At 40.0% G+C, this 15094-nt stretch overlaps 1 protein-coding gene across 1 annotated transcript in view; it reads left to right on the forward strand.

Annotated features, from left to right (window-relative positions):
- The first annotated feature begins 208 nt into the window (after nt 1-208).
- KLHL5 (kelch like family member 5) overlaps nt 209-15094 on the forward strand; it is a 73145-nt gene continuing 58259 nt past the window's right edge. The window contains exon 1 of the mRNA XM_032496006.1: nt 209-533. The gene's annotated coding sequence lies outside the window, so the exon portion shown is untranslated. The remainder of the gene's footprint in view (nt 534-15094) is intronic.

Here is a 15094-nt window from a genome sequence, read left to right on the forward strand (position 1 = left end):
GCCCAGCCTGACGTCCCCCTCCCCCACGAGCTCCCCTCCCCGCAGCCCGCGCCTTCCCCTCCCCTCTCCTCCCGCCCCTCCCCCGTCTCCTTTCCCTCCCCGGCCCAGGCCATCGGCGCCCCCCTCTGGAGGGGAGAGAAACCCCCAAGCGGGCAACAGAGGCCATCTCCCGGGGCAGGCGGGCGGGCGAGGAGGGGGCGGGGCCTGGCGGGAAGGGCGGGGCGGGCAGCCGCTAGCGCCGCGCCGGGACTGACGGGCCAGCCAGTGCCCGACCCCCACCCGGCCGCCCGCCCCCTTCGGGGCTGCGCGACGAGTTTCTTCCCCCAGGCCTGGTGCAGCCTGACGGAGGGGGAGTGGCCCGCTCCGGGCCAGCCGGCGCCGGGGGTGAGGCTGCCCGGAAGGGGCTGGGGGCACCCGAAGGGCCAAGCATCCCTCTCCTCGGCCCGCCGGCCCCCACCCCCCGCCTTCCCTCCGCCTCCCGCCTGGCCGCCCCGCCCCGCCGTGACCCCCGGCCGCCTACGGAGCCCGACGCGGTAAGTGCGACTTCCTCCTCGGCGTCGGGGAGGGGGCCGCGGCGGGTAGCCGCGCGTCGCGGTCCGCTCCCCGCCCCCACGCGACCCTCCCGCCGGACCGCTGTCGCCCGAGTCCCTCTGGGGGCCCGGAGGGGTGGGCCAGGCGGGGACCTCCCCGAACCGCGCCTGGGGCTCGAACCCCGGTCCGGCCTCCCGCCACGCAGCCGAGAGCCCGGAGCGGAGTCTGGGCCGCCCTTGAGTTGTGCAAAGTTCTGGACGCGGCGTTTGTGGCCGGCCGGCCGAGATCGTGGGCTGCTGTCCAGAATCAGTGCTTCTTCCTTGTATTCTACCAATAAAGCAAACTGGAAAACATACCGGATTTTTTTTTTTCATTGTTACCCGCAGGCTATCATAATCTTAAATTTTTAAGTAATTGCCTCACCCCCGGAGTGTGGAGAATCAGAAAGGGACTTTATTTCAGTAAAACCGGCGTGTCTGGTTGAAACTTTTTCATTTAGGTATTTCATTGCATTATCTGGGATCAAAAGCTGACAAAGAAAGTTTGCTGTGTCCAAAAGAAAAGCATTTCTGCCGTCTTTATTATAGTTCCTTTTTTAAAAAAATATTTTTGAATTATTGGTACATTGACAAAATTCAAAAAGTTCAAGAGATCACAGTCTCCCCACCCGCCAGTATTACCAGTTTCTTGTGCATCTTTCCAGAGATTATGCCAATGTCCTTGCTTCTTTTTAAAAATGAAACTGCTGTGTATTAAGTGCTAGCAGTTACTGGTACCCAATAAATGGTAATTCTCATTCCTTTGAGAAACAGTTTAATAAGTCTTTTTGGTTGTTAGACCGCTGAAGAACTCATAATGATTTTTTTTCTGGTTTTAAGCATTTCGAATTTGATTTTATTGTGAATGTGTATGTTTTATTGGCTTGTCATAAATACGTGAATACTTTTTTACACAAAGGTGACACTGATTTGGGGGGTAATAGGACGGGTAGGGAGAAATCAATATGATATTGTAAGAAAATAGGACAGTATATACAATAGATAGTTCCAAAAATGACTGGAAGCAACTTAGTGTCCACATACTACTATAGGGTAAAACAAAACTAAATGAGAAAATTGAGGCAGAGCAGGGAGAAAAAAAGACTACAAAGTCAAGGGTAAGATATTAACAAGTGTGTACTGTAAGATCCCCTACTTGAGATGAGTCATAGTTTTGGCTCTGGGCTTCTCTAGCGGGTGGGGGTGGGGGGGTTGTAAAGTAAGTTTCAGTGTATTTCTAATTCCAAGAAGAGAAAAACAAACCAGTTCTTCTGCCTAAGCAGGGCATTTTGTAGTAATGAGGCCCAAGAGGAACATTTTTCTCATGGGCCCTAATAAAAAGGGAGACTGTTGTGTTGTAGTTGACAACACCACCTTTAAAATACCCTTACAGAAAATGGTGACTTTTGGATAACAGTGTTCTTCAGTATAGAGCAATAGTAAGACTCTAAAGATAAGTTCTCTGCAGGCTTAACTTGAGCCATTTGTAAGTTTAGATTACCTAGAACCCTGTTTCCCAAACTGAGTTCTAAGGCATGAGAAATCAATAGTTTATTTCTTGAAATAAGGTTCCAAACTCAAAATAACTTTGAGATAGCTGGGTCAGACAAATTTCAAAGGTTTGTTTTTTTTTTTTAAACTCAATTCCTTGGCTAATGTTCAAGTTTACTCTCTTAAGGGGGGATATATTTTGTGACCCTGTCCAAATTTATTTGACTATGAAACAAATTGAGAACCAGTGAACCCATAGAAATGGATGGATTGCCTATTCTTCAGGTGATTCTTCGTGAATATTTCTTACAGCTGAGATTTGATAAGAATTAGGGAGCAAAGAGTTTGAGGTTAGCCAATTTATTAAGAACCAAAGTGAAGATAATCTAAAGGTCAGAATTTAATAGACTGTATATCAATGGAAAAGGCTACTTTTCCCCAGAGTTCTTTTATAGTTCTTCATTGTTCTGCAAATTGCCTTTTGAACCAGGTGATCTCTAAGACTTGTTCTGTGCTTCAGGGTATTCAGGGTCTTGAATTAGACTAGGTTAGGCAAGTAGAACTCCTTAAAGGATGGCTTTATTCTTGGATGTAAATATGTCATTGATTTTTTCTTTTTATCATAAATACTGTGGATACTATTAATTAACTATGAAACCCCAGAATTCTGTAGCTGTAAGAGATCTTGGAAAGCATAGTACATAGTGGAAAGGGATTTGGAGCCAGAAAATCTGGAATTGTGCCACTAATGTGCAGGGTTGTTTCCAGTAAGTTTAGGAACCTCTCTGAATCTGTTTCCTTATTTGTAAGACTAGAATGATGACAGCACACAATTTATTCAATAGAGGTTGAGTATATTGAGAGTCCATTGGTACTGGGTAGTAGAAAAACTGCTTTAAGGATGCAAATGAAATAATGTATCAAGAATCCTTTACTGTCTAGATTTTTTCCATTCCTGAGTGTAGATCACAAGAGTTTGAACGGCAAGGAATATCATCCTATCCAAATGTATTTGGTCCCTGAGTTTCAGATAGTAAGTAGTGAGAATTGAGAGAATAAAGGATTAGTCCAAAAACTTACTTGACTCTATTCAGTTCTTGTGTTTGGATTTTGAGAGTTTGGATAATGAGGGACACTTCTATAAGAAAGTATTTGATAATTGATGCAGTGCTATGCAAAATGTTACCATTCTAAAGACAAATTGAAGGCCAGAGCTATTCATTGTCTTCACTCCATTTGTGAGTGAGGGGTTTATTGAGTTTGTCAAGTAGGGTAAATAATGATGGGGATCAAAAGACCCTCACTTCTTAGTGGTTTAAAACAACAAAGGTTTGTTTCTCAGTCACATTACATGTCAGGTTAGGGTCAGCAGGAGAGCTCTGTTCCAGTAGTCATTTAGAGCCCCAGATTGTCAGTCTCCATCTCAACACCTGCTTCCATGTGTGTTAGGGCAGGGGAGAGGGTGTGATAAATTGCGCATTGGCTCTTAAAGGCTTCTACATGAAAGTAACTTCCACTGCCACTTCATTGGCCAAACAAGTCATATGACTGCAACCCAGTTTCAAGAAGGTGGGGACGTGAAATTCTACCTTGAGCCCAGAAGGCGGAAAGTGGAAATAGTCTGTGGACAATCTTAAAGACTACGACTAAGCAGACTTCATAGTCCCATATGTTAACACAAAATTCTGAATAAATCAAATCCAGATTATGTTTTTCAGTATTCTATTTAGAGAATAGAAAACAGCATTTCTTTGTGTATATTTAATCATAGAATTATGCTAATGATAATTATAAAGAACATCTTTTGTTAATTGGAACTGAAATGCTTTTGAAAACTTCCAATTAGATGAACCGTTTGGCCAAGTGGATTTCATTATTCTTTAATTATATGTCCATTCAGTAAATATTTGTTAAATACGGTGTGTATGCAGCACTACGTTAGATCCCATGAGGATAAAAAAGATGACTGGAAAATTTACACCCCAACAGAAAATAGCTATAATTGAGTTCTCACTCTTTCCCTTTCTCTTTAAAACAACATTAACAGCGTCTTTCAATATGACAAAACCTGATTATGTACACAAACACCGTTACACTTTGCCTCTAACCATCTTTTTTGGTCTTAGAGATTATTTGGTGACAACTTATAGAGAATTACTTAAACTAATTTAAGCAAAAAGAGTGTTTTGTCAGAAAAAGGATATAGCTTTATGTCAAACAAGGGCAGGAAGTGCGGCTGAGTCTCAGAGGCACCTGGCATCAATAACAGAAAACCAGGATGGGGGCTGCTTTCCCTCTCCAGGTCTATATGATTTTTGTCAGTGTCTCTCTCTGCACATATACTTCATTCCTCTTTTTCTCTGTTGACTCGTTTTCTCTATTTTGCTGTTAAATGGGTGTGTTTAACCTAAGAGTTCACATGCTAGAAGCCTTTAGCCATTACAGAAGAACTAATTTTTTTCAAAGTGCCACATCTTGATTAGTTTGTAAGTTAACCACTATCAGAATTTGGAAATAATAGAGTTGGCCTAAAGTATAACAAGTTAGGTTAATTGACAACTTTGTAATAGGGAAGGAGGCAGTTCTAATAGCCTAAGATGAAAGAAACCTGTGATGCTGGTGAAAGTTCTACTGCATAATTAACATCAGCTTGCAAATCTAGTGGGACAGGCTGATTAGAATAATCAGGATAAGAAGGTAGAACTGGAGCTGACTTGCAGCAACAATATCCCCTCCCTGAACACTGGCAAATGCCATCCCCATTGTAATCCTTTCATCCATCCCTTTTCCCTCTCCCAAGGTACAGATTACTGAGTTGTCTAACTCTTATTAAGACGCCTACTTTTGATGCTGATACATACAGGGCTCCTTGGTTTTTCCCCCTGGCCAATAATGCAGGAAGATGGAAGTACTTAATCTACTGCCTTTCTCTGCTCTTTTCTTCCCTCCAAATTGATCTGGACTCTACTCGGACACTTCACCCTTTAACATTCTATTGCCGTATTTCTCCACCAATGTAACCTATTTTTATTCTCAATAAATTTCCATTCTTTTTCTGTAAACTTTGTGCTTAGCTTCTCTAGCGAAGTTGGCATTCTTTACCTATGCAATATCGCCTTTCTTCTTGGTTGAAAAACATCCATAGCTTCACATCAGCAGATGGCTGAACGGATGGACTGTGGTGAGGTAGTACATGTTTCCTGGAAGAGGGGATCCCCAGAAAAAAAGAGTAACAACACAGGAAGTTGAGTGAAAGCTGTGAATGACTTCAGGTGGGGTTGGTCAGGAATATATATTAGGCTAAAAAAAGAGACAAAAAAAAGAAGGGACTTGGGTTCAGTTTGTAGAACATCTGGAATGTCTTTCTAAGACATTCTTACAGTCTTGTTGCTGTGCAAATGAATGGGTCTTCCTGGATTCAGATTCAGAACTACCGTAAGTGTCTTTACTCAGAAGGGTATCAGAGAGAAACCACAGGCTGCCAGCAAGGCCGCAGCACATGTGCCTCATTAGTGGTTGTGATCCTCACAGCAGGTCATGCAAGCAGGTCATGTCGCCAACTGGGAGACAGTGTGCCACGTGAAGGCTCAGGTGTGAGCACACAAAGCTCACATCAGGTAGTGACAGAGCTGATTTGACTTAAAAAAAACCTCATGTCCCACAGAAGACAGTATCTCTTATGTGACTTCATAGGCTTAACTTCCCGGGTCCCCACAAGGGATAAGCCAATTACAAGAGCCATCACACTTAGTAAAGTCAAAGCTATGGCTTCCTATGAGGTATTCACAATTCATTTACTGTTCCTCTGAGTCCAGATGCAAATTTACTAATCAGGGGGATCATTTTTACTGTAAGCATTGTTGCCTGGTAACGTAGTTGACATACCTGTTTCCATCAGGTTGCCAGGGGAATAGAGGTAAGAGAGTTAACTGAAGGTTATTGGCAAAAGGGAAAAAGATTTGACCCACACTTGTCCACAGTGTCTTCCATTGTCCTTTTCATGTGGGAAGTATTCAGCAATATTCATTTGGTTTACTTTGATGTATTGTGTTTCAACTATTTTTATGACAGGAAAAGTGTGAAACAGGAGTTGAGAGTAGGGAGGTAAGGCTGGGCAGTTCAGCTAGGACTACTAGATTGTTAAAAAGCACTGAATTCCGTACTAAAGATCTTGGCTTTTATTTATCTTGTAGATGTTCAGGGAGGAAAAAAAAAAGCTTTGAGGAAGAATGATGTGGTCAAGAATGACACTTCGGAAGGTCACTTTGGCTGTAGTGTGGAGAGTAGATTAGAGGAGATTCAGATTTGAGGCTGGTTGGTTCATTTCTACTAAGTATTTACCTTCTTTTGGGGAGGTATTTCTTGGTAAGCAGAAAGAAGGAATACTCAGTTCTGTGTTTTGCAGGAGTTTAGAACTGCTGGACAGATTCTGCATGATCCATTAGACGGGCCTGAACCAGATCGTCTTTCTAAATTTATTTGCCACTCCCCTACCCACAACTTGGAGACTGGGTGTTTGGGAGGATTACTCTGAACTGCCTCCTAAGAACATTGGATTAACACTAAGAAATAATCCTAACGTCCACTGGTCTTCCCTGATCACCATTTGACTCACTAGTATGCCGTATTTTGCTTTTTGCCAGAGTTAAATTATAGAAGTCTTTTGGTGGCTTTTTCTCTTCTTTCTTTCGTTTTTGTTTTTTTTTTTTTTTTTTTTTTAAAGTCGGTTGTACAGCAAGCCAGGGAGTTTCTTTAATGGCTAACTGGTTTAACATTTGCAGTGATTAACCGTTTCTAATTACAAGAAGTTGTGAAACACAGCGCTTCACGTTTTCTCCTCTCACTGCTTACGGCACCCTTTTTACCCTTTCCTTACCCAGATTACACCATTCCATCTAATATAAAATACAGGTTATAAAATCTGATTGGTCCTACTGCAGAACCAAGTTGATCTGTCGTGGTCGGCTCATTGTGTTCAAAGAACTCAGGCAATTTTGCTTGATTCTATTTGTGTCTATAGAGTACTGATTGATTACTTTTTCCCAGCATCATAAAGCTGCAGAGAAGACAGAAACACTTACTGGATTTGGTTCAGGTCAGTAAAAGATAAAATTATGGCTATCCAGATTATTACTTTTTATGGCACAGAAGACAGCTAGGTGCACATGCCAAACCTAAAGTATGCAGCAGGAATTGAGCAGTGGTTTGCCATCATATTTATGGTATTATAGTTTTCATCCTTGGGCCACAGCAAATATATACTTAAATTCACAAAATCTGAGGAGTAGGTGGCAAGGAAATCTTTCTTTTTTACCTGTTGTCAAGTCAAAGATCTATTTTAAAAAGTAAATACTCTGTTATAATCTTGCTATGGTTTCCATAATACCCATTGTGATAACTTTTATAGATGAGTTTGGGGATAAAAAGGCCGTATAATATTAATTTAGCAGGTTTTTAAAATTTTACTTGCTCTGCTACCAGTCACTAGTACCATCTGAGGGATGAAAAGGCACTTTTGATGTTAATGTGGGTTAACACTTCATCCTGTAAGAAGTAATGACAGAAATTGGGAGGGAGCCAAGTGGGGTGAAATAAAAGTCACATGGGCACTAAACTGCAATTATGATGAACTTAACAATATTTTATTATATTGGGAGTGATGTGTTAAGTACCCTTTTTTTCTTGTGTAGTGCCTATTTGATTTTAGTTTGGTCATCTTATTGGTGAAGCGTTTAAGTCTGCTCTCCCGCTTTCTTCTGGACCTTGATAACCTAGATAACAAATCAACTGTGCTCTTAATCTGCCTCCCAAGTTGGACGATGTGGGAAATACTTCCTCAACCTTCTCACAAGGTAGTTGCGAGTTGTGAATGAGACTACTTTAAAAACAAGAAGCAATGTGGTGTACTTGAATGTGTATGGTCTTTAGAGAGACCTAGGAGACGGCTCTGCTGCTCTGCAACCCAGCAGAGGGGTCCAGACTCCTCGCCCTAACTTTCTGATGACCCCTTCTTTGACTTTGGACTTGATTCTTTGTAGCAGTAGCCTTCTTCCCTTTGGGAAGCCAAAGAGTGTGGTGTTTTGAGCTATATATGTGGCTGCTATTTTTATCTTGTCTGTTGTAATGTGAGGAACTCCTCTGGGTGGGCCTGGTGAGGAAGGAGCCGGCTGTGTGAGGAGCCAGAGCGTGGGGTCCCTGAGCGCTGTGGGCAGATCCAGGAGCAGCTGAGTGGCCTAGGATTACGGATGACCCCAGAGTGCACTGCAGGGAGGGCAGTGATGTCAGAGCACAGACGAGGACAGCACTCTTTGGATCTGAACGGGACACTGACTTGAAGGACTCTGGACAGCAGGCTGTGATGGACACTGGCCATGTTCTTAAAGGATACTTCTCACGGCAAGAGGCAGGGTGGTCAGAGCTTTTGGGGGCTTGGTTAGGTCTCCCAGAGGAGGGCTGTTGTGTTTTGCAAGTTGGATTAGGGAGAGGCCCAGGTCCAGGCTTAGAATGCTATCGATGCTGATCGGTCACCTTGGGAAGCCAGATGTCACCTGCACCACCTGACTCCCTGGAACACGGAACCGCCCTGCAGACACGCGTGGGCCTCCTGGGCTGTCCCGCTAACACCTGTCGCCGAGTCATTGCTCCCGGGGCCCAGCACGTCCTTGACCTCCAGCTGGCCAGTTCGCTCTTCACCAAGAGGGGGTGCCCACCGAAGGGGGAGCCTCCTCAAGGTGTTGATCAGGCCATTCTGAGCTTTTGCACCTGTGCAGCGGCCCTCCGTCTGTGTGGACTGCAGCTCGAGCCAGGGCCTGTGCACTGAGGCAGTGGGGTCCTTTCTTGGCGTGTAGGGGTGGGTGCTGCAGGGGCTGCCAGCCTGGGTGTGCACTTGGGGAGCTCCTGTTTGCAGTGATGGCGTTTGGAAGGGGTTAGCTCTCTGATACCCATGCCATGTCCATCCACCCCACCCCTTTTCCAGTCATGAGCACAATGGTCTTACATTGGATTTTTGTAAAAAAATAAAATAAAATGAGACTCTAACTCAAAAAAAAAAAAAATTGAATTCAGATTGAACCCTGCTGCTCACCAGAGACATGCAACCTCACTTCACATCAGTATCCTCACGTGTGAGGGGAAAGGGGAATGAACCCTGTTTGCCCGAGTGTCTGTGACAACTAAATGCCCCACTCAATATAAAGTATTACGCTTGTTATCGTCCACATTGACACAATCAGGAAATAGTAGCTGCTATTACAAATCTAGATTCTTACTCACTTGCACATGCTACTTACTTAATCCCATTTAACTGAAGAGAAAACCAGAGATTGAGGAGGAGGTGAAGCGTTTTGTCCAAATTGTACATCTGGCTGGGGAGTGGCTCAGTTATTGACTCATGTTCTTGGGACATCATCTCGATTAGTAGGCTGCCACTAACCAGTGATAATGCGGGAGAATGACAGCAGAAGCACCCCCACCAGCTACCTCTGAACTGACCCATGGCTTTAACCTGATGCACTCTATTCCCTTTATAAGTTATACTTACCCATCCCAAGAGCTAACTGATCACTGGCGGATGGGTAGGCGGTTCCACAGCAGACCCACGCGACTCTGTGCCTACCTCTTGAGTTGGGTACTTACCAAAAGTTGGTTGTGTTTGTTCACAGACCTGTTTTTAACAGTTATTCTTGTTATAGTAACTATAAAATCTTTGTAGACATGTAAATTAATGAGAGTATAAGGAAAAGAGAATTCATTCTTGGAAAATTAAGTTGACTGCTTTGGAACATCATCTCAACATAAGTGAATTGTTAACAAATTTGCTGTCAAATTTGATGAAGGCTGGATAACTGTAAAAGACGGGGGAGGGGGGCGGAATCATCAAAAGTATAAAGCAGAGCCTGTCAAAGTGCCCAAGTTCATGGTCCAGCTAACTGGTCTTTAGACTGTTAGTGGTTCTCAAGGAAATAAGGACCCCACACCAGAATGTAAATTAACTACATCACTAAGCACTCTGTTTGGTTCAGCTAACAGTTTTTTCGTGGTAAGACTTTCCCCTTGAAGGAAGCAGTGCATTAATTTACATTCTGGCACAGGCTTTTTGTCGCGTGGTGGATAGACCACTGGTCTAATGGATTCTGTATTCATATTCTTTCAGAAGTGCTTTCAAGTTTTGTCTCCATTTATAGAAATCATAAGTGGAAATCATAGATGATGGGTCATTGTGGGCATGGCTTATGCAAGAAAGAGGGCACAAACGTAGCAAGAGACCCACATCAAATATATGGCATTAACCCTATATGAAAAGATTTGTGAATGAATGTGCATTTATGTTGAAATAAAATCTTTAAGGATATGTAAATATAATTTTTATGATTACTGACTTTTTCATTTAATGGAGTAACTATAGGTTTCATCCAGCAAGAGGGCTTTTATTATCCTCAGAGTTCCAGCTTAACTGGAAATATGTCTTCGACTTCTGCAGCTGTCTTAGCATCCTCTGCACACCTTTGTGTTTTTTGATCATGTTGTACTGCAGTTTTTAAATTGAATGTCAGTTCTCGTATTGTAAGTGCTTGAAATGCCATAGTAGCCCTTTCTGTAGCCTTCATGGAGTTTCCACTCTAGGAGAGAAAGCAAGCATTAAATAATTTCAATGAAATTATTGAGCTATCTGAGCAAGTAGTTTGGGTTGCTGTGTGATCGTATAACAAGGAGACATAGTTTAAAGGTTAAAATTTGTCCCATTTTCACCTTGATCTTGTGTAAGTATGCAAAGGGTACCCAAAGAAATAAAATCCTTGTCTTAGATGGCTTTTTCCACGAGATCACACTTCAATTTTCAATGTATAGCAGAGTTCTCAATTGCTGAGCTTTCAATCTACCATATAACTTACAAAGCTAAATCTCTCACCTTGTTACAGCTGAATTCAAATTAGATACTTATTTTTAGTTTTCATTTACTGATAAAATCAGAAATATACCCCAAATATTTTTAACACAGCGAAAGATTTGACATCGTGCTAGAAATCTAATTTTGGATTTCAGAGTGTATTCTAAGCTTTTTTTCATTACGAAATAAATTTTGATGTCATGTGTTTGTAAAACATAGTGAAAAGAACGCAAAGATAACCAGTGTTAATGGCCCAGGAGTCATTTCTCTACACTTTAAATTTCTGATTTCTTAAATAAATTGATTTTTAATTGTAAGCTAAATATGGCTCTAGATCCCATTTTCCTAGCTATTTGGTTGGTAGATACATAATTAAAGCTAAATTTGTCTGAAGCTACACTCAGCCATCCTGAAACTATCCTTCTTACTTTCTTATTTATGTTACTATTACCACTCTTCTTCCAGTTGCCCAGGTTTGAAAATACTGTCATCTATTTGTCATCCTGTCCATTTGCCACAGATATTTTATCAGATCTGTCTCTGTAATATCTTTAACATCCATCCGCCTTTCAGGCCTCATTGCTTCCAAACAAGGTTACTGTCCTCTCACTTCAAAGAATTTTCTAACTGGTATTCCTACCCATAGCATCTTGCCTCACAAATCCATTCTTTACTTGCCAAATTAATTTTTTTGAGGCATACCTCTAAAATCTCAACTCAAGAACCTCATTCTCTCCCAAATAAAGGACATACTCCCTGATAATTCATCAAGGGTTTCATTCAAAACTTTCTCCTCCTATATTTTTAGATCTTTCAAATCACAGTCTGTGTCATTCATTTATTTCATTTACTCTTTGGTTTAAATCCAATAAATGAATGCCATGCACTCTACAAGTTGTTAGGGATAGAGTGGCCCTTGACCTGATGAATTTTCCTGTCTGTTTTTTCATCTGTGAGTTCTTTCTGCGTACAGTACAATTTGTTGAGTTTACATAAATAACAGGATTTTTTTTTTAATTTCTAATACTTGCTCTTTATGATGTTGAAGAAGAGGTAAAGAATATCTGATATATTTCTGGAATTAAAGTTAAAATTAAATCTCAAAACTTTTCTGATATTTTTCTGCTATCATACATTTTTAAATGTTACCGAAATTATAGCAGTCTTCAAAATTTTTTTAAATAAGCCAAATTTTGAAAAAAGACGTAATATGACAGAGTTTTAAAAGTATCCTGGAATTACCAAACTTTAAAGGGTTCTTTGAAATTATGTGTTGTCATTTTTTTAATTGTTGAGGGAAAACTTGGGGAGGTGAAGTGCTGCTGAGTTAGTACAGTAATATTAATTCTGGGTGTGTTTTATGTGATATATATAACACATTTAAAACTATAGAGATAGATCCATTAAAATTGATTACTCATAAAACAAATACTGTTGTCTTAAAATCTCTATGTGAAGAGAGGTTTGTATAACGATTACCCACATAAACCAGTTGGCAGAATGGCTGCAACTCGAACTGTTGAGAGAAGCCATAGCTTTAAAAGCCACACTGTTGAAGTGAGCCCATCTGCAGTCTATCTTAATGACATTTCAGTGTTACTGTTGTAACACTGAATAGTATCATCTTTTAAATTCACAAACTAACATTTGAGCAGTTTTGAAGCAGAAATTGCATGTGAATTCCTTAATTACATTTTGAAAAATGTATTCATAATCGACACTTAATCTATTTTAAATAGGGTGTGAGCTTTTGTATCTCAAGTTTAAGTGAAGCAAAGTTACTTTGAAAAGGTACAGAATATAATTTGATAATCAGTTTGAAGAAAGTTTTGTGTCAGTATGAAAAGACATTTGCTGTTTAGCCAACAGATTTCAAAGTGATAAAAATTTTATGCCTTAAGAATGAAATAGAAAAAAGAAATTCTTAAAGCAACATATTGTGATTTTTCTCTTAGGTTGAAAAATACTGAAAAGGTTTTTGTTGCCAGAGGTAAATGTTTTCTAATATTCTTTTTAACATTTGGTTCTTTATTTTATAATTTAAAAAATGTACAGTATAAGTATATACCTTTTATTATTGCTCTTACAGTTGTTGGATTCATTCTTTCATTAGAGAAATATTTATTGAGCACCTGTCTTTCAGGTACTGTTTTAAGTGCTAAGGGCTAAAACAATGAACCAAGTCAGTCTCTACTGCAGCTAACTTTGTAGTGAGGATAAAGATAACAAATAAGGGAGAGAACAGCTAATATATCAGGTGGTAGTAAGTACTACAAGAAAACCCAGGAGGCTCAAGGGGATAGAAAATGATGAGGGGGTCTAGTTAATGTGGAGTAGCCCATGCAGGCCACTTTGGTAATTTAACAATGTAATAACTTTTAATATGTGTTGATCTTTCATAAATAATTACCCTAGGAAGTACTACTCATCAGAGCTGGAAGAATATTTGAGTGAAACAATATTAAATTACATGGTAGAACTTGATGGGACAGAAAAAGTGTTATTTAAATAAATGCTGAATTCCATGCCATGAAAGCATTAATGTTTAAATTTACTACATATTTTTCCTAAAGTATTTGATCCAAGAATTCAATTAAGGTAGAAAATAGTTCTGTGAACCCGTTTCTAACTTTGGGGCTATAAGAAGCTACTTTACCAAAAAGATAATTTTTAATGTATTTTGTTAGAATGAAGATTTTCCTGCAAGGTACCCATGCTTAGACAGGCTTAAGCTTAGGCAAAAATTATTAAATTAGAGATCTAGCTGTAAGGGATTTTGAGCAAATTCTGTCTTTGAGGAGTATTTTCTAGTTTTGCTTGCCTAAATTCTCCCCATTTGTCAGCATTTCTCGTAATCAATTTGACATTTACAATTTTTTTAGTAATACTGATTTTTTTTAAAACTTTAATTTTATTTAAATATTCTATTTTAATTGTTATTTTTGTCCTCTTTCTAAGTTCTGTTTTTTTTTTCTTTGATTATATTTACTAGAAGATAAGAGAGTATACTGGCAAATTTTTTAAGAGCTAGATCTTTATTAATTCTGTCATTTTTCTTCTTAGTTTCTCTCTAATTTTTATTATTTCATAACTCCTTTTAGAGGACTGATTTGGCTTTCAACTTGGGTAGACTGCTTAGTGTCTGTCTTTTTTTCCTTTTTAAATAATGAATGCATTTAGAAAGTTATAAATCTTACAAAGGAAATATTCCCCTTACTGTAACAATTTAAGCCATCCACTGTGCTTAGGTGCCATTCCTTTTATCAAAGCCTTCAGTTTTGTTTTGTTTTGTTTTGTTTTGTTTTTGCTTCATGGTTCTGCCTACAATCATCAATCTCATCTTCCTGCTGGAGCATTCTCATCATTCTGAGATGTTCCGTATCTTTTAAACTCAAATAAACAAATGAGCAAAACAGATGCATTGTCTTGATTCCTCAACTCTTCCAGCTGCAGGCTCATTCCACAGCCTCACTATTCGGCAGAACTTTCCTAAGGAGTTGTCTATACATGCTCTCTTACTTCTTATCTTCCATTAACTCTTCAACCCACCATAGTCTGGCTTTTGTCCCTATCCCTTAACTGAAACTGTTGCTGTCTGACTTGGCAAAATTTTTACATTGCCTACTCCAGTGGGCATTTTCCACTCGACCTCTTATTTGACACAATGATCATCCCTTTTGCTTTGAAACACCTTTATCCTTTGACTTGCCTTAAACCATGCCCTGCTGATTTTCCTCTACTTCATTAGTTGTCCCTGTCTCCTTTGGTGTGTTTATCTTTTAGAGTTCCTTGGAGCTTGGATCTGAGCTCCAGGAACATTTGCCCAACTATCTGACATCTCCACATAGATGTCTCAAAGTTACCTCTAACTTAACAAGAAATATACACTAATTTTAAAATATCATAGCTAATGAGGGAGTGTGATAAAATGACTAGATACAATATAAATGTACTCAAACTTTTGTTACAGTGGCAATAACCATGTGGAAATGAAACTAGAAAGGTATTGCATTTACAACAGTGAGAAAAAAAAGGAAATGAAAGAACATGATAAAAAATTTAATAAGAAATGCACAGGACCTATATTTAAAAGATTTTAAAGTCTTATTGATGAGCATGAGATCTGAACAAACTATAAAACATATAT

This window comes from Camelus ferus, chromosome 2 (genome assembly GCF_009834535.1).
Source record: "Camelus ferus isolate YT-003-E chromosome 2, BCGSAC_Cfer_1.0, whole genome shotgun sequence".
In the NCBI taxonomy this organism is placed as follows: Eukaryota; Metazoa; Chordata; class Mammalia; order Artiodactyla; family Camelidae; genus Camelus; species Camelus ferus.